This window comes from Pseudochaenichthys georgianus, chromosome 10, assembly GCF_902827115.2.
Source record: "Pseudochaenichthys georgianus chromosome 10, fPseGeo1.2, whole genome shotgun sequence".
Classification (NCBI taxonomy): domain Eukaryota; kingdom Metazoa; phylum Chordata; class Actinopteri; order Perciformes; family Channichthyidae; genus Pseudochaenichthys; species Pseudochaenichthys georgianus.
The window spans coordinates 2,610,670-2,631,619 of record NC_047512.1 but is presented as its reverse complement, the minus strand read 5'-3'; the positions used below and the strand labels follow the sequence as shown (position 1 = coordinate 2,631,619).

At 44.8% G+C, this 20,950-nt stretch overlaps 1 protein-coding gene across 1 annotated transcript in view; it reads left to right on the top strand.

The window, feature by feature from the left end:
* The first annotated feature begins 640 nt into the window (after positions 1-640).
* The window catches only part of slc25a48 (solute carrier family 25 member 48), a 54,975-nt gene continuing 34,665 nt past the window's right edge, over positions 641-20,950 (top strand). The window contains exon 1 of the mRNA XM_034092120.2: positions 641-727. The gene's annotated coding sequence lies outside the window, so the exon portion shown is untranslated. The remainder of the gene's footprint in view (positions 728-20,950) is intronic.

The window sequence follows — 20,950 nt, the reverse complement described above, 5'->3', positions numbered from 1 at the left end:
CATGATGACATTAGTACATTTTAAATGTATCTTTCCATTCAATCATTTTGTGGAAAGTACACATTTTAGCTGTCCTGAGGTAAAGGACAATGTGTCACCATAACATAGGGTTCAACCTCTGAGGACAATGAACATCTATGATACATTTGATAACACTAACACACTGGCTGGGAGACTTAAACAAATGATATTAAAAACAGAGAAAACACAGAAGGAGATGGAAAAATGCTGAGTTTGCAGATGAATAATCTTTAAAACAAATTCCAATAAGAAAACCAATATTATTTGTAATGATATTTGGAAACTTACCTGAAATGTTTTTTTTTATTTTAACAATGTGATCACATGCATACTTGCCAACCTTGAGACCTCAGAAATCGGGAGCATTCTCAAAACCACCACGGGGGGGGGGGGTGTAGCACCATCCTTGATGGAGCTGGCTGGACCTGTATTTTTCAGGAAAGGAGTGAGCAGAGGGTAGAGTTGTCGATGCTTGTTCTGTTTTCTGTGACTCCTCACACCCTCTCAGACTCTCAGTTGCGCGCACTACTAAAGAGACGCGCTACCATGGAAACCAAACAATGGTGTAGCTGTATTAAAGTCTGAGTGCAAACAGTCCTGAGTAAATCTGATTTTGTCAGAAATTGGGAGAAATATGACCCGGGGAGGAAACCGGGAGAGGGCAATGAAATCGGAAGTCTCCCGCGAAAATCGGGAGGGTTGGCAAGTATGTCACATGACTCCTTCTGATGTGACTGCAGATCTGCTGTAAGCTAGCTAGCTAACGTAGCTAACCTACAGTAGTCATTTCAGATATACACTGACAGTTATGAGACAGACTAACTCTGTGACAGCGTTTGGTTTATGCAACACGTTTCTCCTTATGAAAGTGTGTTGGGGAGTTGCAACGTGTTTGAGCCTGTTTGTGTCTTTATCTAAAAGGCTGACCTTAAAGACATATAATCTAAACAATACATTCAACACATGCAAGTATTCTCATCTAAATATAGTGAAAGACAGTGAAAGTAGTCGGTGTGCAGATTGGTCCATTTCAGAATAATATATATGATGTGTTTTATAATGATTGATCATGAAAGTGTTCTCAAAGCTGGTGAAGGTGCAGCTAGTCTGAAGTACTTTGTAGACTGCAGGGTAGCTGGTGGAGGTGCAGCTAGTCTGAAGTACTTTGTAGACTGCAGGGTAGCTGGTGAAGGTGCAGCTAGTCTGAAGTACTTTGTAGACTGCAGGGTAGCTGGTGGAGGTGCAGCTAGTCTGAAGTACTTTGTAGACTGCAGGGTAGCTGGTGGAGGTGCAGCTAGTCTGAAGTACTTTGTAGACTGCAGGGTAGCTGGTGAAGGTGCAGCTAGTCTGAAGTACTTTGTAGACTGCAGGGTAGCTGGTGGAGGTGCAGCTAGTCTGAAGTACTTTGTAGACTGCAGGGTAGCTGGTGGAGGTGCAGCTAGTCTGAAGTACTTTGTAGACTGCAGGGTAGCTGGTGGAGGTGCAGCTAGTCTGAAGTACTTTGTAGACTGCAGGGTAGCTGGTGAAGGTGCAGCTAGTCTGAAGTACTTTGTAGACTGCAGGGTAGCTGGTGGAGGTGCAGCTAGTCTGAAGTACTTTGTAGACTGCAGGGTAGCTGGTGGAGGTGCAGCTAGTCTGAAGTACTTTGTAGACTGCAGGGTAGCTGGTGGAGGTGCAGCTAGTCTGAAGTACTTTGTAGACTGCAGGGTAGCTGGTGAAGGTGCAGCTAGTCTGAAGTACTTTGTAGACTGCAGGGTAGCTGGTGGAGGTGCAGCTAGTTTGAAGTACTTTGTAGACTGCAGGGTAGCTGGTGGAGGTGCAGCTAGTCTGAAGTACTTTGTAGACTGCAGGGTAGCTGGTGGAGGTGCAGCTAGTCTGAAGTACTTTGTAGACTGCAGGGTAGCTGGTGAAGGTGCAGCTAGTCTGAAGTACTTTGTAGACTGCAGGGTAGCTGGTGAAGGTGCAGCTCGTCTGAATGGCTTTGTAGACTGCAGGGTAGCTGGTGAAGGTGCAGCTAGTCTGAAGTACTTTGTAGACTGCAGGGTAGCTGGTGGAGGTGCAGCTAGTCTGAAGTACTTTGTAGACTGCAGGGTAGCTGGTGAAGGTGCAGCTAGTCTGAAGTACTTTGTAGACTGCAGGGTAGCTGGTGGAGGTGCAGCTAGTCTGAAGTACTTTGTAGACTGCAGGGTAGCTGGTGGAGGTGCAGCTAGTCTGAAGTACTTTGTAGACTGCAGGGTAGCTGGTGAAGGTGCAGCTAGTCTGAAGTACTTTGTAGACTGCAGGGTAGCTGGTGAAGGTGCAGCTAGTCTGAAGTACTTTGTAGACTGCAGGGTAGCTGGTGAAGGTGCAGCTAGTCTGAAGTACTTTGTAGACTGCAGGGTAGCTGGTGAAGGTGCAGCTAGTCTGAAGTACTTTGTAGACTGCAGGGTAGCTGGTGGAGGTGCAGCTAGTCTGAAGTACTTTGTAGACTGCAGGGTAGCTGGTGAAGGTGCAGCTAGTCTGAAGTACTTTGTAGACTGCAGGGTAGCTGGTGAAGGTGCAGCTAGTCTGAAGTACTTTGTAGACTGCAGGGTAGCTGGTGAAGGTGCAGCTAGTCTGAAGTACTTTGTAGACTGCAGGGTAGCTGGTGAAGGTGCAGCTCGTCTGAATGGCTTTGTAGACTGCAGGGTAGCTGGTGGAGGTGCAGCTAGTCTGAAGTACTTTGTAGACTGCAGGGTAGCTGGTGAAGGTGCAGCTAGTCTGAAGTACTTTGTAGACTGCAGGGTAGCTGGTGGAGGTGCAGCTAGTCTGAAGTACTTTGTAGACTGCAGGGTAGCTGGTGAAGGTGCAGCTAGTCTGAAGTACTTTGTAGACTGCAGGGTAGCTGGTGGAGGTGCAGCTAGTCTGAAGTACTTTGTAGACTGCAGGGTAGCTGGTGGAGGTGCAGCTAGTCTGAAGTACTTTGTAGACTGCAGGGTAGCTGGTGGAGGTGCAGCTAGTCTGAAGTACTTTGTAGACTGCAGGGTAGCTGGTGAAGGTGCAGCTAGTCTGAAGTACTTTGTAGACTGCAGGGTAGCTGGTGGATGTGCAGCTAGTCTGAAGTACTTTGTAGACTGCAGGGTAGCTGGTGGAGGTGCAGCTAGTCTGAAGTACTTTGTAGTCTGCAGGGTAGCTGGTGGAGGTGCAGCTAGTCTGAAGTACTTTGTAGACTGCAGGGTAGCTGGTGAAGGTGCAGCTAGTCTGAAGTACTTGGTAGACTGCAGGGTAGCTGGTGGATTTACTCCAGGTGGAACTAAAGTCTGATTCAACACTTGATTATATTTCACATCATTCATCCACATCTGTGAAGTAACTAAAGGTATTAAATACATGTGGTGGAGTAGAAGTACATCATTTACCTCTGAACTGTAGTGGAGTAAAAGTACACAGTAGCATACAATGGAAATACTCAAGTAAAGTACAAGTACCTAACAATTGAAGCAGACTAAAAGACATCACACATTTGTTCATGAACTTTCTCAGAAATCTGATTTGAAGTCACCTTGAACCACAAACCTGATGGACTGTTTATTGACGTCCTGTGTAAAGTGCACTGACCTGTTACGTATAGTTGGTGAAGCTTTCCCTGCGTCTTGTTTGAGCCTCGTCTGGAATATTGTTTGTCTTTAGACTCTGTTTACAGTGTCATTGGCTTAAGGCTTCACTTTGTGCCGTGCGAGAGTTCAGTGACACGATCCTGTGGGTGTTTTTTTGAGGTATGGGAAGCAAGCATAGACTGTATGTATGGAATTCAAGGGGGCAATTAAAGTATAGGCTAAACGTAAAGAAAAGAAAAATACCTTAAAAAAGGCCTTAAAATGCAATAAACACAAAATCACATGATGGGCAGCTTCATGTGATTTTAAATTTGCATTTTAAAATGTTATTTGTATTTCCCTACGTCTACATTCAACATATTATCCTTGAATACATTGTTTTTTTCTAATCAGACACACAACGAGAGTGCTGTTTTTTCTACAATCTAAAGAACAGGTTAGTTTCAATTCACGAAGTCAGTCTATAATATCGCGAGACAAACAACTAATCGATTATCAAAACCCGCTGATTATGTTTCTGTCTATCGACCACCAGCTCTATAGAAAACGTTACTATCAATATGTTGTCTGTTTTAAATGTAGATCCTGTCAGTCAATCTATAATATCGCTAGAAAAAAGTGAAAAATGTCCGTCATAGTTTCTCGCATTGTTGCGGGATAAATAAGATGGACAAATAATTGACCAATGGTTGCAGCTCTAGATAAAGGCATATTTTAAACATGCTCAATCTTTATCAATATAGTTTTTTCTAAACGATCTGCACCTTCTGCACACAGCCGGCCTGAAGCCACACACTGAAGAGCTTCGTGGTGTTTTTCCCCCGCTGTGTATTGTTTCATCGCGTGCATCTGGACTGAGGTCACGTTTATGTACTGCCTGCTTTCGGAATTCAATCGGAATCACATGTTGCGTGACATGAATGCTGCCACGCGAGGAAGAAAGGTCGACCATAATTGAAACCGTGACATTGAGGAGGCAGGACAGAGGGGGAATTAATGGGCTGGTGTGAGGCTCAAACATGAAGTTATGCTGCCCCCCAGTGGCCACAGTCGGGAAAGTATGCATTATTGTTTTAATCCCTCGCTGTGAGGAAAATAGAAATAACATTTTAAAATGCAAATTTAAAAAACAACATGAAGCTGCCCATCATGTGATTTTGTGTTTATTGCATTTTTAAGGCCTTTTTTAAGGTATTTGTCTTTTCTTTACGTTTAGCCTATACTTTAATTGCCCCCTTGAATTCCATACATACAGTCTATGATTGCTTCCCATACCTCAAAAAAACACCCACAGGATCGTGTCACTGAACTCTCGCACGGCACAAAGTGAAGCCTTAAGCCAATGACACTGTAAACAGAGTCTAAAGACAAACAATATTCCAGACGAGGCTCAAACAAGACGCAGGGAAAGCTTCACGAACTATACGTAACAGGTCAGTGCACTTTACACAGGACGTCAATAAACAGTCCATCAGGTTTGTGGTTCAAGGTGACTTCAAATCAGATTTCTGAGAAAGTTCATGAACAAATGTGTGATGTCTTTTAGTCTGCTTCAATTGTTAGGTACTTGTACTTTACTTGAGTATTTCCATTGTATGCTACTGTGTACTTTTACTCCACTACAGTTCAGAGGTAAATTATGTACTTCTACTCCACTACATGTATTTAATCCCTTTAGTTACTTCACAGATGTGGATGAATGATGTGAAATATAACCAAGTGTTAAATCAGACTTTAGTTCCACCTGGAGTGAATCCACCAGCTACCCTGCAGTCTACAAAGTACTTCAGACTAGCTGCACCTTCACCAGCTACCCTGCATACATTACATTACATTGCATTTAGCTGACGCTTTTATCCAAAGCGACTTACAATAAGTGCATTCGACCAGGAAGACACAACCTTGAAGAAAACAGAATCATAAAGTACATCAGGTTTCATAGAGCCAAGTATTTCAAGTGCTACTCAACTGGCTATAGATAAGCCAGTCCTTTATTCGTATATAAGTGCTTTGTTAATAGTTCTATCGCTCGAAGTGGAGTCGAAAGAGATGAGTTTTCAGTCTGGAAGGTGTGTAAGCTTTCTGCTGTCCTGATGTCAATGGGGAGCTCATTCCACCATCTTGGAGCCAGGACAGCAAACCCACGTGTTTCTGCTGATGGGAACTTGGGTCCCCCTCGCAGCGAGGGTGCAGCGAGTCGTTTGGCTGATGCAGAGCGTAGTGCACGTGCTGGGGTGCACGGTTTAACCATGTCCTGGATGTAGGAAGGGCCAGATTCATTCGCAGCATGGTACGCAAGGTGTCCTGGAGTGGAACAAAAAGTCATTCAAAGTCATTCAGACTAGCTGCTCCTTCACCAGCTTTGAGAACACTTTCATGATCAATCATTATAAACATATCATATATATTATTCTGAAATGGATCAATCTGCACAACGACTACTTTCACTGTCTTTCACTATATTTAGATGAGAATACTTTTCTACTTTCACTTGAGGAACATTTTGAATGCAGGACTTTTACTGTAACAGAGTATTCCTACACTCTGGTACTTCTACTTTTACTCAAGTACAAGACCTGAGTACTTCTACTTTAACTTAAGTACCAGATCTGAGTACCTCTACTTTAACTTAAGTACCATATCTGAGTACTTCTACTTTAACTTAAGTACCAGATCTGAGTACTTCTACTTTAACTTAAGTACCAGATCTGAGTACTTCTACTTTAACTTAAGTACCAGATCTGAGTACTTCTCCCATCTAGGAGCCAGGTTATAGAGCACTGCTGGATAAAACTTAAAATATCACATCTAAAAAAGGACAGTAAACGCATAATTCCTGCTTTTTTAAACTGTGTGCTCATGTGTTTCATTGTTGGTGTATAACTGCCTGAATATGCTGAGTGAAAGATTGAAGCAACAAATAAAAAAGGACACAACAAACGATAACAAAAAATTAGTTCAAGGAAATTGCAAGTACATTTCAAGCTACAAATGTTCAAATGATGTACAAAAAGCTATGTACCCACTTTGTTTCAACACTATCAGTGGTCAACTCCCGAAAAATGTATTTATCGTCACATGTTTTGCTACATAGCATTTTTTGAAGGAGAACAGTTCTTGTGAAATTGTCTAACTGCTGTAAGAATAACTTACCATCAAGAATTGCCCTTATTTCGAAAAACATTATGTAACCAAATGTTGATGACATACGCTGAATACATTCCTGGGGAGGATCAAATGAACTTAGAACAGGATCAATACTTAATTAAGACCTTTCTCAGAAGTCAAACATCTGATAAGTCACATAATACGTTGCATAATTCATCTTTGAAGAAAACTTTACTAACCTCAGGAGTTGATTCACATTTCCTATGAATTGATGAACACTTTTAGAACTTTGTACACTCTTTTTCTACCCAGAAGTGAGCATCTCAAGGTTTCCATCGACATAAAGCAATGGGATTTCATTTCACCATTGGATTTTGAATCTTCTCAAAGATAATCTCTGTGTCAAACAAATGTTTATGATACTTACATGTTTGTTCAGCATGATAATCTCCACATATTATTTCTAAAGTAAAAAGCTAATGTTGGGCTATAAAGGAACGACAGCACGGTCACATGACTTCACGTCACCACCGCTAAGCTAAAGGTGGCTAATGTTGGGCTATAAAGGAACTACAGCACGGTCACATGACTTCACGTCACCACCGCTAAGCTAAAGGTGGCTAATGTTGGGCTATAAAGGAACTACAGCACGGTCACATGACTTCACGTCACCACCGCTAAGCTAAAGGTGGCTAATGTTGGGCTATAAAGGAACTACAGCACGGTCACATGACTTCACGTCACCACCGCTAAGCTAAAGGTGGCTAATGTTGGGCTATAAAGGAACTACAGCACGGTCACATGACTTCACGTCACCACCGCTAAGCTAAAGGTGGCTAATGTTGGGCTATAAAGGAACTACAGCACGGTCACATGACTTCACGTCACCACCGCTAAGCTAAAGGTGGCTAATGTTGGGCTATAAAGGAACTACAGCACGGTCACATGACTTCACGTCTCCACCGCTAAGCTAAAGGTGGCTAATGTTGTCCTATAAAGGAACTACAGCACGGTCACATGACTTCACGTCTCCACCGCTAAGCTAAAGGTGGCTAATGTTGGGCTATAAAGGAACTAGAGCACGGTCACATGACTTCACGTCACCACCGCTAAGCTAAAGGTGGCTAATGTTGGGCTATGAAGGAACTACAGCAAGGTCACATGACTTCACGTCACAACCGCTAAGCTAAAGGTGGCTAATGTTGGGCTATGAAGGAACTACAGCAAGGTCACATGACTTCACGTCACCACCGCTAAGCTAAAGGTGGCTAATGATGGGCTATAAAGGAACTACAGCACGGTCACATGACTTCACGTCACCACCGCTAAGCTAAAGGCGGCTAATGTTGGGCTATAAAGGAACTACAGCACGGTCACATGACTTCACGTCACCACCGCTAAGCTAAAGGTGGCAAATGTTGGGCTATAAAGGAACTACAGCACGGTCACACGACTTCACGTCTCCACCGCTAAGCTAAAGGCGGCTAATGTTGGGCTATAAAGGAACTACAGCACGGTCACATGACTTCACGTCACCACCGCTAAGCTAAAGGTGGCAAATGTTGGGCTATAAAGGAACTACAGCACGGTCACATGACTTCACGTCACCACCGCTAAGCTAAAGGAGGCTAATGCTGGGCTATAAAGGAACTACAGCACGGTCACATGACTTCACGTCACCACCGCTAAGCTAAAGGTGGCAAATGTTGGGCTATAAAGGAACTACAGCACGGTCACACGACTTCACGTCACCACCGCTAAGCTAAAGGTGGCTAATGTTGGGCTATAAAGGAACTCCAGCACGGTCACACGACTTCACGTCACCACCGCTAAGCTAAAGGCGGCTAATGTTGGGCTATAAAGGAACTACAGCACGGTCACACGACTTCACGTCACCACCGCTAAGCTAAAGGTGGCAAATGTTGGGCTATAAAGGAACTACAGCACGGTCACACGACTTCACGTCACCACCGCTAAGCTAAAGGTGGCAAATGTTGGGCTATAAAGGAACTACAGCACGGTCACACGACTTCACGTCACCACCGCTAAGCTAAAGGTGGCTAATGTTGGGCTATAAAGGAACTCCAGCACGGTCACACGACTTCACGTCACCACCGCTAAGCTAAAGGCGGCTAATGTTGGGCTATAAAGGAACTACAGCACGGTCACATGACTTCACGTCACCACCGCTAAGCTAAAGGTGGCAAATGTTGGGCTATAAAGGAACTACAGCACGGTCACACGACTTCACGTCACCACCGCTAAGCTAAAGGTGGCTAATGTTGGGCTATAAAGGAACTCCAGCACGGTCACACGACTTCACGTCACCACCGCTAAGCTAAAGGCGGCTAACGTTGGGCTATAAAGGAACTACAGCACGGTCACACGACTTCACGTCACCACCGCTAAGCTAAAGGTGGCAAATGTTGGGCTATAAAGGAACTACAGCACGGTCACACGACTTCACGTCACCACCGCTAAGCTAAAGGTGGCAAATGTTGGGCTATAAAGGAACTACAGCACGGTCACACGACTTCACGTCACCACCGCTAAGCTAAAGGTGGCTAATGTTGGGCTATAAAGGAACTACAGCACGGTCACACGACTTCACGTCACCACCGCTAAGCTAAAGGTGGCTAATGTTGGGCTATAAAGGAACTCCAGCACGGTCACACGACTTCACGTCACCACCGCTAAGCTAAAGGTGGCTAATGTTGGGCTATAAAGGAACTACAGCACGGTCACATGACTTCACGTCTCCACCGCTAAGCTAAAGGTGGCTAATGTTGTCCTATAAAGGAACTACAGCACGGTCACATGACTTCACGTCTCCACCGCTAAGCTAAAGGTGGCTAATGTTGGGCTATAAAGGAACTAGAGCACGGTCACATGACTTCACGTCACCACCGCTAAGCTAAAGGTGGCTAATGTTGGGCTATGAAGGAACTACAGCAAGGTCACATGACTTCACGTCACAACCGCTAAGCTAAAGGTGGCTAATGTTGGGCTATGAAGGAACTACAGCAAGGTCACATGACTTCACGTCACCACCGCTAAGCTAAAGGTGGCTAATGATGGGCTATAAAGGAACTACAGCACGGTCACATGACTTCACGTCACCACCGCTAAGCTAAAGGCGGCTAATGTTGGGCTATAAAGGAACTACAGCACGGTCACATGACTTCACGTCACCACCGCTAAGCTAAAGGTGGCAAATGTTGGGCTATAAAGGAACTACAGCACGGTCACACGACTTCACGTCTCCACCGCTAAGCTAAAGGCGGCTAATGTTGGGCTATAAAGGAACTACAGCACGGTCACATGACTTCACGTCACCACCGCTAAGCTAAAGGTGGCAAATGTTGGGCTATAAAGGAACTACAGCACGGTCACATGACTTCACGTCACCACCGCTAAGCTAAAGGAGGCTAATGCTGGGCTATAAAGGAACTACAGCACGGTCACATGACTTCACGTCACCACCGCTAAGCTAAAGGTGGCAAATGTTGGGCTATAAAGGAACTACAGCACGGTCACACGACTTCACGTCACCACCGCTAAGCTAAAGGTGGCTAATGTTGGGCTATAAAGGAACTCCAGCACGGTCACACGACTTCACGTCACCACCGCTAAGCTAAAGGCGGCTAACGTTGGGCTATAAAGGAACTACAGCACGGTCACACGACTTCACGTCACCACCGCTAAGCTAAAGGTGGCAAATGTTGGGCTATAAAGGAACTACAGCACGGTCACACGACTTCACGTCACCACCGCTAAGCTAAAGGTGGCAAATGTTGGGCTATAAAGGAACTACAGCACGGTCACACGACTTCACGTCACCACCGCTAAGCTAAAGGTGGCTAATGTTGGGCTATAAAGGAACTCCAGCACGGTCACACGACTTCACGTCACCACCGCTAAGCTAAAGGCGGCTAATGTTGGGCTATAAAGGAACTACAGCACGGTCACATGACTTCACGTCACCACCGCTAAGCTAAAGGTGGCAAATGTTGGGCTATAAAGGAACTACAGCACGGTCACATGACTTCACGTCACCACCGCTAAGCTAAAGGTGGCTAATGTTGGGCTATAAAGGAACTCCAGCACGGTCACACGACTTCACGTCACCACCGCTAAGCTAAAGGCGGCTAACGTTGGGCTATAAAGGAACTACAGCACGGTCACACGACTTCACGTCACCACCGCTAAGCTAAAGGTGGCAAATGTTGGGCTATAAAGGAACTACAGCACGGTCACACGACTTCACGTCACCACCGCTAAGCTAAAGGTGGCAAATGTTGGGCTATAAAGGAACTACAGCACGGTCACACGACTTCACGTCACCACCGCTAAGCTAAAGGTGGCAAATGTTGGGCTATAAAGGAACTACAGCACGGTCACACGACTTCACGTCACCACCGCTAAGCTAAAGGTGGCTAATGTTGGGCTATAAAGGAACTCCAGCACGGTCACACGACTTCACGTCACCACCGCTAAGCTAAAGGTGGCTAATGTTGGGCTATAAAGGAACTACAGCACGGTCACATGACTTCCCGTCCCCACCATCATGGCCGTATCCACCATTGAGGTCACCAAGGTCCGGACCTCGGTAATCTTTTCCAAGCTGTGTATATAACTAAACTTGTGAAATAATTGCACTAAACGAGGTTCTTTGTAGTACTTCCATTTACTGACGATGGGGGCGCTGCATAACTACGTAGCCTCGGTTAAAGCAAACAGAAGAAGACGACATGTATCAGAGGGTATCAACCGGTATCAACAAACCACCGCAGCCCGGACTTGTATCGGAGCAGCGGAGGAGTGATGAGGTATCTAGAGATCTGAGTCCAGCGGGCTGCTTGTGTTTCCGTTCATCAGGACATCATATGAGCAGCAGATCCTGTGTGAACGCTCACCGTTAGTCAGTGGACGTCCGACAACATGCACACTAACTTATATTGCAGCTATAGGCTATACTTTGGTTTAAATTGCGTGAATAAATTAGCTAGAGAGCTAAAGTTAATTACGTTCATCCAATGTCAGAAGGATTACCTTTTAACACACGTTGTAATGCTTTTCTTTCATTTCAATTTGAGTAAAACATTGAAGATATAACATTGTATTGTTTTCTTTTTACACTGACTCAGATATAATGAAAAGACTGCGTCAGTCGAAGCTCAGCTTTGGTAAGGAAGAGAGAGAGAGAGAAGTCAGGGAGGAACTGCAGGTACAGTCACACAAAAGAATGTAGGCTTAATAACCCCATCTATCTATCCATCCATATATCTATAACAATAGTTTTAATTCACAATATAGACAATAGGCATAATTGTAAAACAACATACATCTATTGCAGTTATGATGTCATAATAACATACAATTGTATAAAACACAATTTGCTTACATCTTTGTTCTCTTTTGAGAATCAAACAAAACAGATTTAAAAAAAAAGAATGCAAACAAACAAGTGAAATTAACTAAATGGCTGAATTGCTTTTAATTCACTGGCAGGAGCGACAAGTGAGGAGGAGCAACAAGTGAATAATGAGGGAGAGATTGAACAAAGAGAAAGAGTAGAGGACAGAGAGAGTAATGAACTGGAAGAAGACAGAGAGACTAAAGACGATGGAAGAGAGGCTGCAGGTTATGGAAAGGAGAGACATGGAAAATGAATGTTGACAATGTTTTGTGATCATTTTAGCCTCTTCTGCATGTCCAGATCATTCATAGTAACAATCAACTGATTCTTATGTATTACACATTCAAACATAATGTATGCTGCAGCCCGCTGACATGGTTTGAAATCAATATATTATCCAATGTGTGACCCCCCACAGGACTTAAAAAGCACCTAACTAGATCATGAAAATCACCAAAATCTCGGGGGGTATCCCCCGAACCCCCCTAACATATTTGGACCTCGGTATCTAGGAAATCCTGAATACGGCCCTGCCCACCATAGCTAAAGGCGGCTAATGTTGGGTTGCGTTCCGATAATCCAAAAATCAGCTCCTAACGTCTATCCCTATCTCCTATTCCTTGACCTCTGAGTGAAACGTCACAGGGTTAAGGGATAGTGGATAGGAGAATTCAAAAGGACTTAGGAGAAGAGACTGCGGTACTTTAGAGAATCCGAATGCACTTTCACTATCCGACGTGTTTCTGATGCGCCAGCGGACGTCATTGTGTGCGTCTGCTGCTGTGGGGGAACTATGGAAACTATAGTTTTCTATACAGCGGACTACAACATGGATGTTCAATAAGAACGAGGGACTACTGTGAACTCATCTAGAGACTCTGCACCGTGCTCTGATGCTGCTGCTTTGCTTTATGAACGTGGACAACAGAGAAACATATTCTTCATGACCAAAGTTGGAATTGAAATAAAAAAGGAAAGTGAAACTTATGCTCGTCACCCTCTCCCTCCGGTCCACATTAACACAAATGATCCCAATACGTATGATTGTATGAAAATATCTTAAAATCAATACAGATGTATTTATTATAAACGTTAGTCCTTAACATCTGTCACTGTGTACATCACCATTCAAACATCTTTTAAAACCTGGGGGCTGTGTTGTCTGGAACCTTGTGTTCCTGGTAGGGTCTCCCATGGCAAATTGGTCTCAGGCAAGGGGCCAGACTAAGATTGGTTCAAAAGACCTCATGAAAGAAAAACCAAGAAGTTAGGATACCCGGCCCGGAGGAAGCTGGAGCCAGGCCCAGAAGCCAGGCCCAGAAGGAGGACTCGTCGGCGAGCGTCTGGTGGCCGGGCTTGCCACGGAGCCCGGCACGGGCACAGCCCGAAAAGGCAACGTGGGCAACACCTCCGCTTCTCCATCCCGTGGGTCCACCACCCACGGGATGGAGGCAGAAGGCAAAGCTCTCTGTCTACCGGGCCATTTTCGTTCCTACCCTCACCTATGGTCATGAAGGATGGGTCATGACCGAAAGAACGAGATCGTGGATACAAGCGGCCGAGATGGGTTTCCTCCGCAGGGGGGCTGGTCTCTCCCTGGATAGGGATAAGGTGAGAAGTTCGGTCATCAGGGAGGGACTCGGAGTTGAGCCGCTCCTCCTTCGCGTCGAAAGGAGCCAGTTGAGGTGGTTCAGGCACCTAGTTAGGATGCCACCTGGGCGCCTCCCTAGGGAGGTGTTCCAGGCACGTCCAGCTGGGAAGAGACCAAGGGGTAGACCTAGGACCAGGTGGAGGGACTATATATCTTCGCTGGCCTGGGAGCGCCTTGGGATCCCCCAGTCAGAGCTGGTTGGTGTGGGAAAAGAAAGTTTGGGGCTCTCTGCTGGAACTGCTACCCCCGCGACCCGACCACGGATAAGCGGGAGAAGATGGATGGATGGATATTCTATAGTGTATTGCTTAGAGGGGCGGGGGGTGGGGGGTGGCACCAAATAATAATCTCGCCTAGGGCACCAAAATGTCTAGGGCCGGCCCTGCATCAGTATATATTCCACTGTGAAGCTTTGACCTGTCCTTAGCTTGTATCCAAACACATTCAGAAAACCATGGACTTCCAGACCGGGGGACAGGATGTGGTAAAATACTGACTAATGTCCCGTTTTTTGGACTCATTCCTGCACCACAACATTTTATTTGTATTATATATTTTGTCTTTTAACACATTTTTCTAATTGTACTTTATTGCTGATTATCTTTTAAGTGTAAACAGAGGTAAGAACTGCAGTTCATTGCTACTTGGCAAACAGTGGGGCTTTTTTGGGTCACAGTTAAAGCGTCCTCGATGAGAGGCTGCACCATCGATGTCAACCCCTCCTGTCCCTGCCGACCAATCGGGAGCCAGAGTGAGGACACACCACACACACATGTCAGATTCACACACAGTTCAAGGAGACAGACACGTTGTTTTGCAGAGATGCCAAATGTGACCTTGTGTGTAGATGAGTGTTAATATGAACGTATGGACTTTGTCTGGAAAAATTGTATTTCACTTTAATACAATGCATACAGATTTATAAGCTGCATATAAATGGTTTACATTTTTAGATTTGCACTTTTAAGCCTTATGTTCTGTTCGGGTCTCCCGTGACCCGTTTCAAGTTAAAATTATATAATAACTACGCTTTTTTATCGGAACAAGGCTTCATGATATCCTCCACAACAGCTATTTAAACACTACACAACTGATTTTGACCATTTTAGTTACGTCTGAAGGTCTCTACAAAAAGTGTATACTTTGGTGTTGGGGTCTGGGGAGACCCAGCAGCATGTTGTGGGTCACTCCAGGGGGGTATACTGCGAAGCAGGATTTTCGCTTAGCCGGCTAAATTCAGGGGAAACTCCGGCTTTCCGGTCCTACGAAGCTGGTTCTCTTTTTAGCAGGCTAGATCTCCATGGTAATATATGCTAAGCAGCTAACCTGGTCGGGAGCAGGTTAGGTTGCAGGCTAAGAGCTCAACTCAGTGAAAACACCGCCTGCTGACCAATCAGAGCTCAGTGTGCGGAGTTTAAAGCGATCAAGTCATATTACAGGAGAAAGGAAATACAGAAAAACTGCCGTCGCAGGAAAGACGGCCGGCAAAAATCACCGACTGTGTGAACATGAACATGAATAGAATATCACCTCCATCTTCAGAGCAATCTGACTATTATAACATTAGCGTTAAGAAAGCTTACTTAAATATCGGCCACAACATAAGTAACCGGATCAGAGTACATTAAGTACAGTCCGCGGCATATCACTTCAGAATGTATCATATCTCTCCTTATCTGAGTCAGCTGAGCCGTATCTGGCCGTGCAACACTCACAGTGTCACAGACTGTATGCAGAAGCATTATTTTAAGCAACACATAAGTTGACGAAACACTCGAGACAGAGGTAATTGAAGTCAGATCGTGTTTTAGACGGGGCAGTGATATCATAAACCTGTTAATGTACGCATTCAAACACTTGTTCTGTCCCAGCTGTATTCACCTTGCAGGTGCAGCTCTGAGGCTTTGATCCTGATCAAGTGTTTAAGTCATGGATGTTTAAAGTTTAACTTCTTCATATTTGACTAGTATTAAAGTTCACTTTTCATTCAGGAAGTATGACGCTGCGCTGTCAGTGCGCTTCTCCATGTCTGTGATTGGTCGAATGCTCCAGATACCACCCCTTTCATGTGAACGCGCACCTAACTAGATAGGACACGGCTGGCTTGAGCGATCCACTTGATAACCCGCGTCGTAGGACAGTTTAGCGAGAGCGCGTATGTTTTGGATTAGGCCAACCGGCTAACTCAAACATATCCAGGTTAGGTTGAACCAGGTTCGCAGTATAGGCCCCTGGTCAAAGTTGGCCCAATCAAGATGAATCTTTGACTTTAGACACCCCTCCCCCCCCCCCCTTCATCCACTGTAACAATAATTGTTTGCAACATGCACCTGGTCTCCCCTCCCCCCACGGGAACTCCACCTTTCTCAAAGAATATGTACAACACTTGAACCTGAACTCACACATGCACGTGTAATATGTGGTGTAATGTGTTTTTGGGCCATACAATGCAATTACAACAGGATTGTACGGTTATTAATGCATAATAAGTTAGTTATGATGTAGTTAAAACAATATTGGATGATAGTCATTTTTGTTTGGTGCTTTGGAGTGAGATTGGAGTGAGATTCAAAAAGACCTGCGAACACCATGAACGGTAACAGCTTTCGAACAAAGTGTTGAACTTTCCTGTCGGCTCCCAGACCGTGGTCGAGGAAACAGGGGGGGTGACTCTGTCGTCTCCCAGGGCAGAAGCTACACGCTTCAGATTCAATAACGCACTTTATCAAATCACTGGAGAGAGGCGAGCTCGTCTTGGGAGGTCGTTGTATTTATTTAGTTCTTCCGTTTTACAAGATACATCACAGACCTATGCTTTTTCCTGCTGCCTCGTTTCATTTCCAGAAAACATATACCGCTCGCTCTCGCTCTACCATACCCACTCTCACATGCACGCGCCACACCCCTCTCTTGAAGGGGTAGCGACCTCACTCTTCATGACCCTAATGTCATAACACTACCCCCACTCTGGATGGCAATTGCACACAATTCTAATCCAGCACAGTAAATTACATGGTACATTAAAGAGTAAAACATTTCAGTGCAGATATTTAGCAGTCTTTGTGTGCACCTATCACTGTGGAGCATAAGGAAACCCTGAAAAAGGCATTAATAGCTGAGCTCTAAAATAGCAGTCAGAAGGCACTCAAAACTTACATTTTCCATATGGTTATCAACCTGCTCTCTGGCCTTTCTGGATGCGATACACCAGATCATCCAAGTGTCCCAGAATGAAGTATGGTCCTTCGTACGACGGGAGAAACTTCCTGACTTTGTTTTGGACTCTCCGTGTTCCTTTAATCAGGTACCACACAGCATCACCCATATGGTACTGTGTGCGCTCAGTCTTTGTCGTATTGTCTCTTAGCACGTTTTACAGACTCACCAAGGGCCTCTCTGGTGATTTGATGAGCCAGCTCCAGGCGTTGTCGGGTCTGCTGGACATATTCAGGGGCTGAAGGGAGTGTGTCGGAGTCTGGGGGTAGACCAGCTACCAGGTCCACCGGCTCGCTCACTTCCCGGCCAAACATCATGAAGTTGGGGGTGAAACCAGTTGCACTGTGCTTGGTTGCTCTGTAAGCCATAACAGCATACATGAGGTCCCAGTCCCAGTGGCAACGCTCAGCTGTTGTGGCCAGTATCTTTTGTAGTGTGGCATTAAATCTTTCGACTTGGCCATCAGATTGAGGTCTGAGAGGTGTTGTGCGTGTTTTCTCAATGCCAAACAGCTTACACATTTCCTGAAACACTTCGGATTCAAAGTTTCGGCCTTGATCACTGTGCAGCATCTGTGGTGCTCCATAACGACACACCCACTCTGAAGCCAGCACTTCAGCCACAGTTACAGCCTGCTGGTTGGGAAGTTCACGTCGTGTAGTGCCGTAATTCTGTTCAGTTTTGGATAGTTTGCGACTCCCATAGGCCAGCACGCGCTCTCTGCCCTGCTGAACCTGAGAGAGGACAGCGCCAATGCCCACATCGCTGGCATCTGTGTCCAGTATCATGCTGCCTTGGTCGAGTGGATAACCCAAAACTGGTGCTGTGGTTAGCAGACGCTTGAGCTCGTTGAAGGATTCCTGGCATTCTTCACTCCAGTGAAAACGGGCATACTTCTTTGTCAGGGCGTGGAGAGGCTCAGCCACGGAGGCAAAGTCTTTAACGAACCGCCTGTAGTATGACGCAAGGCCGATGAACTGGTGGACTTCTTGGACTGATGTAGGCGCCGGCCACTCCTGCACCTTCTGAACTTTGCTGGGGTCAGTAGCCACACCATCCTCAGAGACAATGTGGCCCAGGTAGGCCACCTGGTGGCGAAAGAGACAGCCTTTTGCAGGCTTGAGTTTCAGGTTAGCCTGTTGGAGGCGGTCGAAAACCTGGCTCAGTCGTTGCAGCATCGCTGGCGCATCTCTGCCCAGCACGATGATGTCGTCCAGGTAGACGAGGCAGGTCTCCCACTGCATGCCGGTCAACACGCGGTCCATCAGGCGCTGAAAGGTCGCGGGGGCGTTGCACAATCCGAAGGGCATGACATCCCACTCAAACAGTCCATTTCTTGTGCAGAAGGCAGATGCTTTGCGTGCTCTGGGGGTCAGCTCGAGGCGAGGTCCAGCGTGCTGAACCAATTGGCATTGGAGAGGGCGTCCAGTGTGTCTTGGATGCGGGGTAGTGGATACGCATCTTTAATAGTGCTGTCATTTAGGGCTCTGTAGTCTATGCAAAGGCGGTAGGTGCCGTCCTGGTTGCGCACCATAACTATAGGTGACGCCCAGCTGCTGTTACTGCGGCGGGCCAGTCCTACCTCCAGGCTCTGTTGTATCTGCTGGTTGGCACTTTCTTGCTTCTCTGAGGCCATACGATGTGGCGTTTGCTTGACTGGGGCACCTGGCCTGGTTAGGATGTCATGCTGCACCGGCTAGTGCGGCCGAGGTCATCAGGGCCAGTCGAGAACACGCTGCCAGATGTGTGCAGCAAGCTGGGGCTGCTCTTTAGCTTTCAGCTCAGTACAGCTCTGGGCGTAGAGCGGTTGCAGGTGCTTTGCTCGCATCTCCTATGCGCGGGACTAAGACACGGGGATAGGAGTCGAGATGGGGGGTCGAGGAGGGGAGTTAGAGAAATGAGAAACCTTCGTAGTGTTTGAAATTGTTTACGTCAACACCTCCCCCCGGTTATCAGTTTCTGAAACGTGATGCACAAACATCTGAGACGCTTCATCGGCAGCTCGATGTGTCGAGTGTTTACAATTCACTCACCGGTTTGGAGTGCGATCTCATCGAGGAGAAATGTAAAGGAAGTTCTTTAGGAAAACCGATCGGACAGAGCTCGCCTTCAAAAGTGGAAACCACTAACGAAAACTGACTTGGACATTGATAGAAACAAAGAGACATATTGATAATAATTAAATCATTCAAAGGTAAGAAAACCCAATACATTAAAATAGGTATGTGCAATGTTAATGCAATAAATAATATTAAATAAACAAACAAATACAACTTTAAAAATGTGGACCAATATTAAAAAATATATAAATATGATAAGATATACAAAGCAAACAAAAATAGAAAAGCAAAACATTAAAAATAAATAACACAATACAAAAACTAAGATTAATTGTAAAAATAAAATACAGTGAAATAATAAATTATGAAAAAGGAAACGTAGTGACCAATATTTAAAATATGCAGGGTAATAAGTTGTGACTAAAGCTGAAGCTGTAAATACCTCGGAGGAAACTGATCTCCATCCTCCGGTGACCCCGCGAAGAAGCAAAGCAAGACCCCAAAACATGACCTTTGACCTCAGCTGAAACGTAAACATGCTCTCAATACAGACAGAAACAATGCTCTCACTTAAAAAGATGAGAGCATTTATTTAAGTTTATATTTCTTTGGAGGTATTTCATGTATTTTCTATCGACCCCGTTTTCTCAGTAGCTACAAAGGATTCCAGGAGCTGAACTAGTCTAAAGATAGGTGGTGTGGGTTTGCGCTACAGTTTAGTATTTCAGACGGTACAGTATTTACACTCAGATCCTGTTTCAGAGCTCAGCCAGGACCACCCGACATACTGCCTTCCTGCGACGGGGTTTAAACCGGAGTTTCATGAAAGAGTTTTTAAACTTTACGGGGATGCAGACAAGAGGAAATGAATTAAATGTTATATGGGCTTTTCGATGTTGAACACGGACGACAATTCTGTATTGATATCGTGTATAATTGGCTAGAGATACTCGATAGATATACATCTTTCACTGGCAATATGTATATATGTGTTCCACTGTTCATATCTATGTATTTACTTTCTATCAGAGGTGGAGAAGTACTCAGAACTTGTACTTGAGTAAAAGTAGAAGTACTCAGATCTTGTACTTGAGTAAAAGTAGAAGCACTCAGAACTTGTACTTGAGTAAAAGTAGAAGTACTCAGATCTTGTACTTGAGTAAAAGTAGAAGCACTCAGATCTTGTACTTGAGTAAAAGTAGAAGTACTCAGATCTTGTACTTGAGTAAAAGTAGAAGTACTCAGATCTTGTACTTGAGTAAAAGTAGAAGTACTCAGATCTTATACTTGAGTAAAAGTAGAAGTACTCAGATCTTGTACTTGAGTAAAAGTAGAAGTACTCAGATCTTATACTTGAGTAAAAGTAGAAGTACTCAGATCTTGAACTTGAGTAAAAGTAGAAGTACTCAGATCTTGTACTTGAGTAAAAGTAGAAGTACTCAGATCTTGAACTTGAGTAAAAGTAGAAGTACTCAGATCTTGTACTTGAGTCAAAGTAGAAGTACTCAGATCTTATACTTGAGTAAAAGTAGAAGTACTCAGATCTTATACTTGAGTAAAAGTAGAAGTACTCAGATCTTGTACTTGAGTAAAAGTAGAAGTACTCAGAACTTATACTTGAGTAAAAGTAGAAATACTCAGAACTTATACTTGAGTAAAAGTAGAAGTACTCAGATCTTGAACTTGAGTAAAAGTAGAAGTACTCAGAACTTATACTTGAGTAAAAGTAGAAGTACTCAGATCTTGTACTTGAGTAAAAGTAGAAGTACTCAGATCTTATACTTGAGTAAAAGTAGAAGTACTCAGATCTTGTACTTGAGTAGAAGTACTCAGAACTTATACTTGAGTAAAAGTAGAAGTACTCAGATCTTGAACTTGAGTAAAAGTAGAAGTACTCAGA